The sequence below is a fragment of the Hipposideros armiger genome, unplaced genomic scaffold, assembly GCF_001890085.2.
Source record: "Hipposideros armiger isolate ML-2016 unplaced genomic scaffold, ASM189008v1 scaffold_237, whole genome shotgun sequence".
Taxonomy (NCBI): Eukaryota; Metazoa; Chordata; class Mammalia; order Chiroptera; family Hipposideridae; genus Hipposideros; species Hipposideros armiger.
In genome coordinates, this window is record NW_017731587.1 from 195,186 (window position 1) to 210,004 (window position 14,819).

The window sequence follows — 14,819 nt, forward strand, 5'->3', positions numbered from 1 at the left end:
TGGTGGCTATGCCCACCTGCAACTAAGATTGAACACAGAACCTTGAGCTTAGAGGCCACGAGCTGCCATCAGGAAGCCAGATGGCGGCTGGCACCCTCCACAACGAAGACTGAAGAACAACAACTTGGTTGGTCCCTCTCCCAATTCCCCAACATTGTTCCCCTCCCCTTTTCCCCCCAATAAAATCTTTGAAAAAAAAAAAAAAGAACAACTGGGTCAAAGAAGAAATAAAATAAGAGATCAAAAGACATAAAAACAAATGAGAATGAAAATACATCCTATCAAAACTTATGGAATGCAACGAAAGCAATAATAAAAGGAAAATTTATATCATCACATGCCTATCTCAAGGAAGAAGAAAAATCTCAGATAAACAACTTCACATTACACCTTAAAGAAGCAGAAAAAGAAAAACAAATTAAAACCAAAGTGGGCAGAAGGAAGGAAATAATAAAAATCAGAGCAGAACTGAATGAAATAGAGAACACAAAGACAATAGAAAAAAATAATGCAACAAAGAACTGGTTCTTTAAAAAGATTAATAAAATTGACAAACCCATGGCTAGACTCACTAAGTTAAAAAGAGAAAAGACACAAATAAACCAGAAAAAAAGAGGGGAAGTTACCACTAATGCCACAGAAATACAAAGGATCATCCAAGAATACTATGAAGGACTATACGCTACCAAATTCAATAACCTAGAAATGGTCAAGGTCTTAGAAACATATAGTCTTCCTAGGCTGAATCACAAAGAACTGGAAAATCTAAATAGTCCAAACAACAGTAAGAAAATTGAATCAGGGCCGGCCAAGTGGCTCAGTTGGTTAAGAACTCGCTCAAGAGTCTGAGCTCTGAGCAACAGCGGTTCGAGTCCAGCCTGAGCTGAGCAGACGCTGAGCTGCCAACAGGTAGCAGGATGGCTCAGCTAAAAAACAAAAAAAAAAATTGAATCAAGTCATCTGAAACCTTCTCAAAAGCAAAAGTCCAGGAGTAGATGGTTTCACTAGTGAATTCTACCAAACATTCAAAAAGGATGTACCACTTGTCCTCCTCAAATGCTTCCAAAAATTTGAAGAGGCAATATTGCCTAACTCATTTTATGAGGCCAACATTACCCTGATACCAAAACCTGGTAAGGATAACATGATAAAGAAAATTACAGACCAATATCTCTGATGAATACAGATGCAAAAACCATACACAACATTCTAGCAAATTGAATACAACAATACATTAAAAAGACTCTACTTCACGATCAAGTGGGGATCATCCCAGGGGCACAAGAATTGATCAATGCGATACACCACATAAACAAAATTAAAGACAAAAATCATATGATTATAGCAATAGATGCAGAAAAAGCATTTGGCAAGATACAACATCTATTTATGATTAAAACACTTAATAAAATGGGTATAGAAGGAAAATACCTTAACATAATAAAGGCCACATATGACAAACCCTCAGCTAATATCATAATTATTGGTGAAAACTTTAGCCCTTCGCTCTACATTCAGGAACAAGACAGGGCTGTCCCCTATCACCACTGTTATAGTCAACATAATATTGGAAGTCCTAACCAGAGAAATCAGGCAATAGAAAAAATAAAAGGCATCTGAATTGGGAATGAAGGTGCTAAATTATCCCGTTTTGCAGATGACATGATGCTTTATATAGAAAAACCTTAAAGACTCCACCAAAAAGCTATTAGAATCAATAAACAAATACAGTAAAGTTGCCAGCTACAAAGTCAACGTACAGAAGCCCATTGCATTCCTATATACTAACAATTAAATCTCAGAAAGAGAAATTTTTAAAAATCCTTTTGCAATTGCAACAACAAAAACTAAAGTACCTAGGAATAAACTTAACCAAGGAAGTGAAGAACCTATGTATAAACTAAAAACTATAAGACATTTTAAAAGTTATTGAAGATGACAGAAAGAAATGGAAAGATATTCCATGTTCATAGATTGGAAGAATCACCTTTGTTAAAATAGCCATAGTACCCAAAGTGATATACAGATTTAAAGTCATCCCCATTAAAATCTCAATGGTATTTTTTGAAGAAATAGACAAAAAATAATCATCAGATTTGTATGGAATCACAAAAGACCCCAAATAGCCAAAGCAATCCCAACAGAAAAGAATAAAGCTGGAGGTATCACACTCCCTGAATCAGCTTGTACTGAAGAGCAATAAGAAACAAAACAGTGTTGTATTGCCAGAAAAAAAAGACACCCAGACTAATGGAACAGAATTGAAAACCCAGAAACAAACCCACATAAATATGACTGATGACTTTCAACAAAGGAGCCAAAAACACACAATGGAGAAAAGAAAGCTTCATTAATAAATGGTGCTGGGAAAATTGGAAAGCCTCGTGCAAAACAATGCAACTAGACTGCTATCTGTCACCATATAACATAATTAATTCAAAATAAGAACTGAAACAATAAACTACAGAGAAGAAAACATAGGTACTAAACTTATGGACCTTGGGTTCAAGGAGGATTTTATGAATTTGACCTCAAAGACAAGGGAAGTAAAAGCTAAAATAATTGAATGGGACTATATCAAACTAAAAAGCTTCTGGGCAGCAAAAGAAACCATCAATAAAACAACGAGTCAACCAACCAAATGGGAGAAGATATTTGCAAACGACACCTCAAATAAGAGGCTAATATTCAAAATATATCAGGAACTCATACAACTCAACAACATAAAAGCAAACAATCTAATTAAAAAATGGGCAGAGGGCCTAAATAGACATTTCTCCAAAGAGGACATACAGATGGCCAATAGACATATGAAAAGGTGCTCAACATCACTAATCAACAGAGAAATGAAAATAAAAACCACAATGTGATATCACCTCACACCAAATAGAATGGCTATCATCAACAAGACAAATAATAAGTGTCGGAGAGGCTGTGGAGAAAACAGGACCCTCATACACTGTTGGTGGGAATGCAGATTGATGCAGCCACTATGGAAGGCAGCGTGGAGGTTCCTCAAAAATTAAGAATACAATTACCATATGATCCATCAATCCCTTTCCTGAGTATCTACCCCAAAAACCTGAAAACATTTATCCATAAAGATATATGAGCTCCTATGTTCACTGCAGCTTTGTTTACGGTGGCCAAGACATGGAAACAACCAAAGTGTCCTTTGATAGATGATTGGATTAAGAAGATGTGGTATATATGCACAATGGAATACTTCTCTGCCATAAGAAAAGATCAAATAGTGCCATTTGTGACAATATGGATGGATCTTGAAATTATTATGTTAAGTGAAATAAGTCAGACCAAAAAAGTCGAGAACCATATGACTTCACTGATATGTGGGATATAAAACTGAAAGCCAACAAAGGAACAAGACAAACAAATAAAGAAACAAAAACTCATAGACACAGGCAATAGTTTAGTGGATACCAGAGGGTAAGCGGGGAGAAGGGAGGTAAATGAGGGTAAACGGGATCAAATATATAGTGATGGAAGGAGAACTGACTCTGGGTGGTGAGCCCACAGTGTGATATATAGATGATGTATTATAGAATTGTACACCTGAAACCTATGTAACTTTACTAACAATTGTAACCCCAATAAACTTTAATTTTAAAAAATAAGAAAAGCAAATTACAAAAAAGAAAGAAGCTAATGCCTTGGCATAGTAAATCCTACAAAGGAAATGATATTTTACCTGAAAAGGCAAATTTCTGAGACTATGCTCTCAAACTGCAATAATATAATAACAGTAATAATAATAGATTAATATTTGGTTTATAAAAAATAACTGTCATGGCATGACCTACAGATTACAATTGTCAACCACCATAAATTAAATCACTATATCTCCTGGTCTCTGGCATGTGGGATTTTGTTCCTCAGATTTAAATATATAGATTTTAGATTGTCTCTACAGAGTAGTAAAAATGAGACCATGTTGTTTTTTAAATTGAGCAAACCACAAAAAATATTTCTTTCTCCTGTGAATTGTTAGAGAACATTTTTTTCCCATTTGGATAACATGTGTGAAGAGGGTAACATGCCAAAAGAAACTTAACAAGTAGTAGAGTTTAATTCTGAATCCACATTTTACAATTAAAATCAACAAGGAAATATAATAATCTATTACATCTTGGGTTTAAGTATATAAGGTAAAACTTGAAAACACCCAAAATGTTTTGAGGAGGAAGTAAGGTGAGGAAATGAGAAAACTCATATTTCTTATCATTAGCAATCATGAAAACTTTTATACAATGTTCATCATTGAAACAAGCTTCTTCCTTGGTTTTAAAATGTGCTGAATTGAATATTGGTCAGGGAAGAAAAAAAAATCACTAATCATTCTTTCTATACCAGTCACCCTATCAGTATTGGATGTCCTTTAAAAACAGTACTATAGAAAGTCCCTGATATGACACTTTAATATCAAGAAATCTGATTTGTCAGATTAAAAGTGAGTCATTTCTCTGTGCTTTTATTGCCCACTCTCTACAATATTAAGGTGCAATGAGTACATTTTAATCATAAAATTAACCCTACAAACATTTAATCATCAGTACATACTGTAAAAAAGATCAATCAAATTATCTGTAGGGCTCATTTTAGTCGTGTCCTTCACTCAGATAAATATTACATAAATAAGGATTGAATGTCCGTGAATTTCTTGCTGAATATTTTATATGAAAGCTATTAAAAAACAAACAAACTTGTTTCGACAGGTGACAGTTAAGTTGAATGTTAAAGTGATTTTAATGTGATGATATGACTCTTTTATTGCTTTCAAATCACTTCAAAATTATTCTGGTTTGGCTAATTTATAATCAACTACTTTTTGCCACCTGGTGTTGTCACTTGACATCTGTCAGCCTCAATAAATTTGGCTTGCTCCTTCTGTTACCATCACACTCTGGGACCTTAGTTTTCACCTCAGTTTTCTCATTTTCTTCCAACTTACTAATTACGAAAAGTACACAACACAATCCACAGGAGTTTCCAGCTAAGAACAAAGAATCAGATGTGGATAAACATGGAGAGGATGCCCAACAAGTCTACCTCTTTTCTAGACTCCTTCCCTGATTCTATTTTAAATGTTCTCTTGTGAAACTCTTCTAGACTTTTTCTTATAAATCACCTACAACCAATCATGGCAAGATTCGATACCAGGTCAACTCACTTATACTTTTTGGCTGCTATTTTTCTACTTGCTTTATTGTCCCTTCATGAACCAATTTAAAATGTTTTTTCAACATGTGAGAAAGAGCTCTAAAATTACATTCTATACTCATTTCACTTTACTTCCAATAGTTTGCTTCTTGTCCTTCTTGATGAAGAAGCACTCCTGCTTTATCTCAACAGTGATTTTCCTGAACTTTGTGTTCATTTACTCTAGGCTTGAAATCACTTCTTCTACACCCATCCCCCATTTTGGAGGTCTCTCCAAATAGCATTATTTTCTGAAAATATCCATTAATCTGAACCATGGCCTCTGGATTATGGATTTACTGTAGCTCAATGGCAGAAAAATTTGCAGTCTGATAGATGTCAGGGTTGGCATGCCAAATCTACTACCACTTATTCCCTTTTCCTATAACAACTTTATTGAGATTAATTCACATACAATAAAATGCATCCATTAAAATATATAATTTAAATTCAGAAGTGTGCAATCATCGCACTGAATTTCAGAACATTTTCATTACCAATAAAGAAACCCCTTACTTCCCATTTCTCATTCCCTCTCCTCCCAGCTATAGTAACCAATAATCTACTTTATATCTGGATAGATTCGTCTATTCTGGATGTTTACCTTGTTTCTTTTTCATGTAACATCCCACCCCAGCGATTTCTCTGCAGCAGTATATCTATCTTCCTTATTCCTTTTTACAGATTCAGTCCTCCACTGTGTGGGTGAACCCCGGCTTATTCAACCAGACCCTACTGATAGACATTTATCTTGTTTCTACTCCTCTGCTATTTCAAAGAATCCCATTGAATAGCCTCATGCATACATTATTTGGTCTTTTTACAAGTGCATTTATGGAGTCTATTCTTAAAAGTGGGGTGCCGAGTCATAGACTAAATGAACATATGATTTTGCTAGCTATTGCCAAATTCTCCTCAGTAGGACCTGCACTATTTTGCATTCCAATCAGCAATGCATGAGAGCACCTGTTTCCTCATAGTCTTCCCAACAGAACATGCTTTTTTTTCTCAGAGGATTTGCCTATTCTACCTATTTCATATATATGGAATTATACAATATCTGACTTTTTGTGTTTGTTTTTTCACATCGGTTTCAAGGTTCATCCACAATTATAGCATGTGTCAGTACTTCATTCCTTTTAATGACTGCATAATACCCTATTGAATGTATATACCACATTTTATTTATCTATTCAGCTATTGAACTTTTGGGTCATTTCCATCTTTTGACTATTACAAATAGTGCTGCTATGAACATTCTTGTACAAGTATTTGTTTCAATTCTTTTGGATCTGTACATAAGAGTAGAATTACTGGGTCATATAACAATGCTATTTAACTTTTTGAGGGACTGCTATACCGCTTTGACAGTGCTGCATGATTTTTACATTCCCCCCCAGAAATGTATGAGGGCTCCAATTTTACCATGTCCTCACCAACCCTTGTTATTTTCCTCTGCTAAAATGCATGAAGATTAGAAGGCAAGAAATAAAACTATTTGCAGATGACAAGCTTCTTTATATAAGTAACCCTAAGTAAACTACAAAAATGAATTGATAAATCAATTTAGCAAGATCACAGGATAGTAGGTTAAATTATAATTCATTTTTATATGCTAGCATCACAATATTGGAAATTATGTTTTAAAATGTCTACTTATAATAGCACTGGACACAAACAATTATTAGAAATATGCTTAACAGAAGTCATGAAAGGCCTCTAAAAGAAGGCATATGGAGCTTTAAAATAAGCTGAATAGAGACTACATGTATTTATTACTTTTAAAACTGCATAGATGTGATAAATATGTTTCACTGGACGAATAAAATATTTAGAGAAACTTCCTAGCATACAGTAAGTTATTATTCCCTTAGGAAAAATGCACTTAAGCATTATTCTGAATTAATATTTCATCAGAATCACATTAGGACCTTAGGAGGCTCAAAAGCATGTGCCTATATTCCAACGAAGTTACTTCAACCTGCAACCTTCCACATTCAGATAGAATTCCTTTTTCTTATAAATAAGTCAGAGCATGTCACTTTCCAGCTCAGAACCCCCTAATGGAATTACATTTAATTTAAATTCAAATTTAAGCTTTTATATGTTCAATGTGATCTGCTCCATGCCTCCAGGATGCTGCTCAGGCCACTGCTTTTCTCCATGAGCACCTCTGCTCATTCTGGCTTGATTGTTGTGCCTTGAAAGAAACCAGTATGTTTCCACTCATGCTCCCTCACCCTGTTTTTTTCAGACTGGAAATCTCTTTCCATAGGTTGTAAGCCACTTTTAGATTTATACTCAAATATCACTCCCTCAGAGACAACTGCCTCAATCACTCTCTTAAAATGGCATCTTCTCAATCTTTATTATCTATACTTCTCAATTTATTTTTCTATAAAACTATGGTCATGACAATAAATAATGCATGTATTACATATCTTATAGTATAATATATATTACATGTTATATAATATGATATATATTACAAATTTTAATTATCTCCCCTTTTAGAGTATAAGTAAGTTCTATAGGTACACATATATTATTTTGTTGCCATAGTTCTAGTGCCTAAAACTATACCACTTACATGGTTTGCCACTGATAAAGAGTCATTGAAAGAATGAAGTAAGACCATATGATTTCACTGATATATGGGATACAAAACTGAAAGCAACAAAAGAACAAGTCAAACAAATAAAGAAATAAAAACTCATAGACACAGACAATAGTTTACTGGTTTTTGGAGGGTAAGGGGGCAGAGGGGTGGTAGAAGAGGGTGAAGGGGTCAAATATATGGTGATGGAAAGAGAACTGACTCTGAGTGGTGAACACACAACATGATATATAGATGATGTATTACAGAATTCTATACTTGAAACCTATGTAAACTTTAATTTAAAAAAAAAGACTGAAGTAAGGACAGTTTGCATCTCTTTACATAGACTCGCCAGTTAAGGTTTTTTGTTTGGTTGTTTGTTTTTGTTTTGTTTTGTTTTTTAAGATATGATTAAATCCATTAATCTCAGATCAATTTTAAATCACAGATGATTAACTAGCACTCAGCCCTGTAAAAAGCAAGCATTCCCTGCCTTATGTTGCCAGGTTAGTTCACTTTCACAGGATCTCTTTCATGAGTCTCAATAGTTTCACCCTTGTGCACACACACACATAATTTTTCACAATCTATCATTAGACTTTTACAGTATACCTTAACAATAACAAACACCACTTTTCCCAAGGGAAATGTAATTTCTATATAAACATTAGGAGTTATTTCTGGCCAGATACATTCTAGAAATTAAACAATGTGTGACTTAAAAATATTCCCTTTGCTATCGGTATAGCGTGATTACATGAGATTGCCAATGGTCATCATAATAACATATCTCAGTCTAACCAAGTAATTTTATAATTTGGTTAGCTTTTATTGCATTTCATCACAGTTTTGCATTACTATATAAATTCCTTAAGGCATTTCACACATTAATAGTTATTTCATCCGAAATTTTAATCTTGAATATCACTTTATTTGGGCTCCTGTGAAAATGGAATCCATCTGCATATTGACATGACTTTGACAGAAAACAAGTGGTTGCCAAACATTCTGTAGAATTACACTCAGTGCCAATTTGGTTTTGGCAAATATTAATGAAAAATAAAGCACTAATGAACCCTTTGCCTACAATAATATTTGATGTTTATAGAGTTTCTCTCATCAAAAGACATCAAACATGCAACAAGTGAAAACCTCGTTAACCTTCACAAAATTCCTGTGAGAAAAGTAGAGGTCATGTATTTCTACTCCAATTTCATGCACTTTCCATTCTTCATTTCTGGGAATAGAGGTAAAGCATTTAAGTAATGACATACAAAGGTGGAAAAGAAGCTCTCCCTCATCCACAGAAAAATTATTTAAAACAGATTTGCTCCAACACTGGATTCAGATTAAATTTTGATAGGGTTTTTAGAGCATTTCACACATGAAGACACATGTTAACAATTATAGGAGTCTTTGAAATGTATTATAAATTGATTAAATCTATTGTTGGTCAGGAAATACTTTGTTACACATTTTACAGTCAAGTATACTGTAGTTCCTTGACTATATCTCAAGTAACTTATTTTCGCAAATGGTAATTTTATTAGTTCACTCATTGTTTTACATTTTTCATAAATGAAAATATTAGTCAAGAATTAATCCTGGAACGTGGATTCCTCTGCCCTGTTGCCTCCTCAGTTGCCATTTACTGGCTTCATCTCCTGCCTACCTGAAGTCAGCTTATAGTATTTCTCCTCCCTCCCAGGATTTCCTCTATATTGCAGTGATTCTCAATGTGTGGTCCATAGTCCAGCAGCATCAGTATGAAGGCACTTGTTATAAAGGCAAAATCTCAGGCCCCACACTAGACATACTAAACCTCAATCTCTGGGAGTTAAGCTCAGTAATCAGTGTTTGGGTTGTGATTCCAATGCATGCTAATGTTTGCGAATCACTGCTTTATATGATTATCTTTACCAAATACATGAAGATTTTATGCTAGAGGTTTAGATTGATATTTTTCAAAATAAATAGTGTATACAGCCTTCAAGCTGTTGCAGTGATTGATGAAGATATTTATGTTATTTCTGAAATTTGTCTAGTTATTGCTTACTTGCATAATTGATATTTTTCAAGTTATTATACAGCCTGACTTGGGAGCCAGCATTCAAAAGTACACAATCCTTGTCTTATAAGAAAACAATCTTAATATATATTGATTTTGAAATGCATGTGACCATTTTAAATTTATAGTTTTATTTTTAATCTTCATAACTGAAGTATAGTAGAAGGAATCTTTTTTTAAATTTTTATTTCATTTTATTTTTATTATTATTAGTTTCAGGTTTTCAAAACAATGCAACAGTTATCCTTTTCACCCCTCACAAAGTGACTACCCCCCTCTCCCCATCTACTGCCCTCCCACACCCGATATCATACATATCTATTACAATTCCATTGACTCCATTCCCACACTGTACTATACATCCCATGACTATATATGTATTAAATTATAGTTGACATATAATCTTATTCAATGGCAGCTTCAGATGTACAGTATAGTGGTCAGGCCTCTATACTGTCCATGAAGTGGTCTCCCTAACAAGATATGAGTCCATCTGGCCCCCTAAAAAATATTTACATTTTGATTATATTCCCCAAACTGTCTTTTCTATCCCTGAGGCCATATTGTAAATACCAATTTATGTTGTCTTGTCCCTTCCCCTTCTCCTTCATCCCCACCCCAGTCCCATCTAGCAACCATCAGTTTTTCCTCTGTGTCTCTGAGACTATTTCTGTTTATATTGCTTGTTTATTCAGGTTTTTTTAGATTCCACATATAAGTGAGATCATATGGTATTTGTCTTTCTCCGACAGACTTATTTCACTTAGCATAATGTTCTCCAGTTCCATCCATATCATTGCAAATGGTACGATTTTATTCTTCTTTATGGCTGAGTAATACTCCATTGTATAAAGGTGCCACAGTTTTTTAATCCAGTCATCTACCGATGGGCATTTCGATTGTTTCCAAGTCTTGGCTATTGTAAATAGTGCTGCAATGAACATAGAGGTGCATATATTTTTTCAAATTAGTGTCTTGGGTTTTTCTGGATAAATACCTAAGAGTGGACTTGCTGGGTCATAAGGTAGTTCCATTTCTAGTTTTTTGAGATACCTCCATCCTGATTTCCATAGTGGCTGCACCAATCTGCAGTCCCACCAACAGTGCACCAGGGTTCCCTTTTCTCCACAGCCTCACCAGCACTTGTTTGTTGATTTATTGATGATAGCCATTCTGACCAGGGTGAAGTGGTGTCTCATGGTGGTTTTTATTTTCATTTCTTAAATGATTAGTGAGGTTGAACATTTTTTCATATACCTGTATGTCCTCTTTAGAGGAATACCTCTTCATATCCTCTGCCCATTTTTTAATTGGGTTGTTTGTTTTTTCGGTGTTGAGTTGCATGAGTGTTTTATAAATTTTGGATATTAACCCCTTATCAGATATATCATTGATAAATATCTTCTTCCACTCAGCAAACTTCCTTTTTGTTTTATTGAAGGTTTCTTTTGTTGTGAAAAAACCTTTAAGTATGATGTAATCCCATATGTTAATTTTTTTCTTTTACTTCCCTTGCCCATGGAGATGTATCAGTAAAAATATTGCTCAGGGTAATGTCTGAAAATTTACTCCCTATATTTTCTTCTAGGAGTTTTATGGCTTCAGGTCTCACATTTAACTCTTTAATCCATTTTGAATTTGTTCTTATATATGGCATAAAGAGGTGGTTCAGTTTCATTTCTTTGCATGTGTCAGTCCAATTTTCCCAGCACCATTTATTAAATAGACTATCTTTACCCCAATGTAACTTCTTGCTGGTAGAAGGAATCTTACAGGATTGAAATGATTATAATAGGAGGCAATACGGTGCAATAGCTGTGCTGGTGATGTCAGGGAAAACTTCTCTAATGTGACACAAAACCAAAACTGGAAAAGAGAGAAGATGCCAGACATGCAAAGAACCATGGACAGGATAGTTGAGGATGCAGAAACTGTGCTAAAGTCCAGGTACATGAACGGGCATGTTGTGTATAAGCAACTGAAAAGAAGCCAGTGGGGAAGGATGAGAGAGATGAGAGAACAGGTATGTATGAGCCCTATCTGGCTCTCTTAATTTAGAATAAAACATATGAAATTCAACACGTTACATGAGTTGATACTTTGTCCTTCCTATTACTTAATTGAAGTCCATAATATCAATGCAGTGCAATTTCTTTATGTAGGGCCTGGAAATCCAAAGTAAGGAATTTAGATTTTATTGTAACATATGAGAAAAGTCTTTATGGGTGGCAAGGACTGAATGGAGTGACATAATTCATTGGTGTCTGTAATAGATTAAAATATTTGCTGTACCATTATTAACATAGTTTTGAATGGTCAAATAATGTAGCATAGCATGAAAGGAAAAAGAAGTTTGTTTAATAAAATCCAAAATTAGCTAACACCTCCATAGCATCACATAATTGCCATTTCTTTTCAAAAAAAAAATTGGGAAATTGGGGGAGGGGAACAGCACTGGGAAATCAGGGGAAGGGGAACAGACAAGTTGCTCTCCTTTTGTTCTTCAGTCTAGTTGTGGAGGACGTCACTTCACTGGCCCATGTTGGTATTATCATTGCGCTCTTCCCAGGTGAGGCAGATCAGTCGCCAGCCTCTGGATGGCCACTCACAGCGGCTGTTGGCAGCTCACACCAGCTGCCAGCCCCTCACGCTGGCTGCCAGCCACACACAGTAGCTTATGGCAGCCCACTGCAGCAGGGCCTGCAGCCTAAGCTGTTGCCGGTGACTCACTGCAGCTCAGCTCCAGGTCGAGCTGTTCAGCATCTTAGCTGTAGAGGGCAGTGTCACTGGCCCCTATGTGGGATCCGAACCAGGGCCCTGCTGGTCAGAGCTGGTGTCCCAAGCCAGCTCTTAACCAACGCGCCACTCGGCCGGCCCACCATTTTTCTGTGGTGAAAACATTTAAAATCTACTTCCTTAGCAATTTTCAAGTATACAATATAGGGCTGTTAACTATAATCACAATACTGTACATTGGATTCTCAGAATTTATTAATCTTCTACCTGGAAGCCTGTACCCTTCATGTTGCAGTATACACATATCAAATCAACATGTACTCATTACACAGTGTTATATGTCAATTATATCTCAAGAAAGCTGAACAATTCAACATTAATTAACATGCTTATGACTCAGCAAATGCTTAAAAACTCAAGGAAAGAGCACCTGGAATCAGTAATAGATAATAGAAATAATAACATTACTATTAGAAAGAAAAAAAAAATCTTTGAAGCAGGTAGTCCTGGCTTCTGTCTGGGCGGCATCATTTACAGAAAAGGATTTTTGAAAGTTATGTAGTTTCAATGAGCATCCAGTTTCCTCGCGGGAGTCCAGGGGTTCCCTCAGGTGGAGTCAGCGAGGAAAAAGGAAAAAACGCACGGGAGACAGGAGTGCTTTTTCAAGAGGAGAAGTGTCTCACTTTATTCTTAAGCATGTCCCTTTTATACTGGGCAGTTGATCTTTTCCAGAGTTAAACTTTTGCCCTTTTGGAAGTTGTTTTTCTCAGACCTTTTTTTTCTACTGATGTTTCTGTTACAGGGTACAGCCTGACCTGTTCTATGCTAATGACTAACTTATCCTAACAATGTTTCAATTTCTACCTATAATGGCTTTGTGGCCAGGAGCTAAGTTCCTGCCCTGGCGCCTAAAGGATGTTTACTACTTAGCAATTATTTCAAACACTACTGGCTAAACAGGGTCTTAAGAATTATAAGGTGCATAACTTGTCTATTACTAAAAACTAACAGTAAAACAGAATTATTGCAATATGTCTAAAACTCACTTATTCAGTTAAGATAAACTAAACAACCAATATAAGAAGGGGTGTCAGATCTTCGTCCTGCTGGGGGCATCCAAAAGGGAATTTAAAAATTTTTCAAGATGTAAAGCAGTATCTGTTTCTCAGTCAGAGCTTCAGAATTTGTCACAATAGCAGTGGCTTGGCCATGTCAAACACTGAGGTGCAGCCGGCTCCCAACATTTCCTCATCTGTTGAACAGGGTGAAATAATATATATGTTGCAGGTTTGTACTAAAGATTAAACACGACAGTACAGGAGTCCCTCCTTATCCATGAAGGATATGTTACAAGACCCCAGTGGATTCCTGACACTACAGATAGTACCAAACCCTCCATTGTATGTACTATTTTTTCCTATACATACATACCTATAACCAAGTTTAATTTAGAATTGGGCACAGTAAATAATTAATATAACTAATAGTAAAATACAACAATCATAACAATATGCCCTAATAAAAGTTATGTGAAAGTGGATTTGCTCTCTCTCTTAAAATATCTTATGGTACTGTATTCACCTTTACACTTAATGAAAGAATTTATAGTTTCCCTTTCACATATCTAAATTGCCAGCATCACTATTCTTGCACGTTGGGGACATGAAATATGATACCAGGGCAGTCGATATGACCAGGGGGCTACTAAGTGACTAACTGGCACGGAGCATGCACAGCGTTGGAACACTGGACAAAGGGATGATTTATGTCCCAGGCAGGACAGAACAGAAAATATGAGATTTCATCATGCTACTCATATGATGTGCAATTTAAAATTTGCAAATTGTTTCTTTCTGGAATTTTCCATTAAATATTCAGAATGCTATTAATCATAAGTAACTGATACCACAGAAAGCAAAAATGCAGATGGGAGGCTAATGTACAAGTAAAGAACTTAATATTGGGTTGTTGGGAAAGTCAAATGCATTTTTGCATTGAAAAACAGAAAAATACGTCATGACTTTCCCAACCACCCAATAGATAGCAAGCACCTCCAAATTAGCTATTAAGATTCTGAATAGAATGTCACAATGCTGCAAATATATGAGTCACTGTGTTTGGACATATTGCTGTATTTTTCTATGCTTCACCAATCACCATTCAAAAAGTATAATGGAAACCAATATAAATTATATAAGA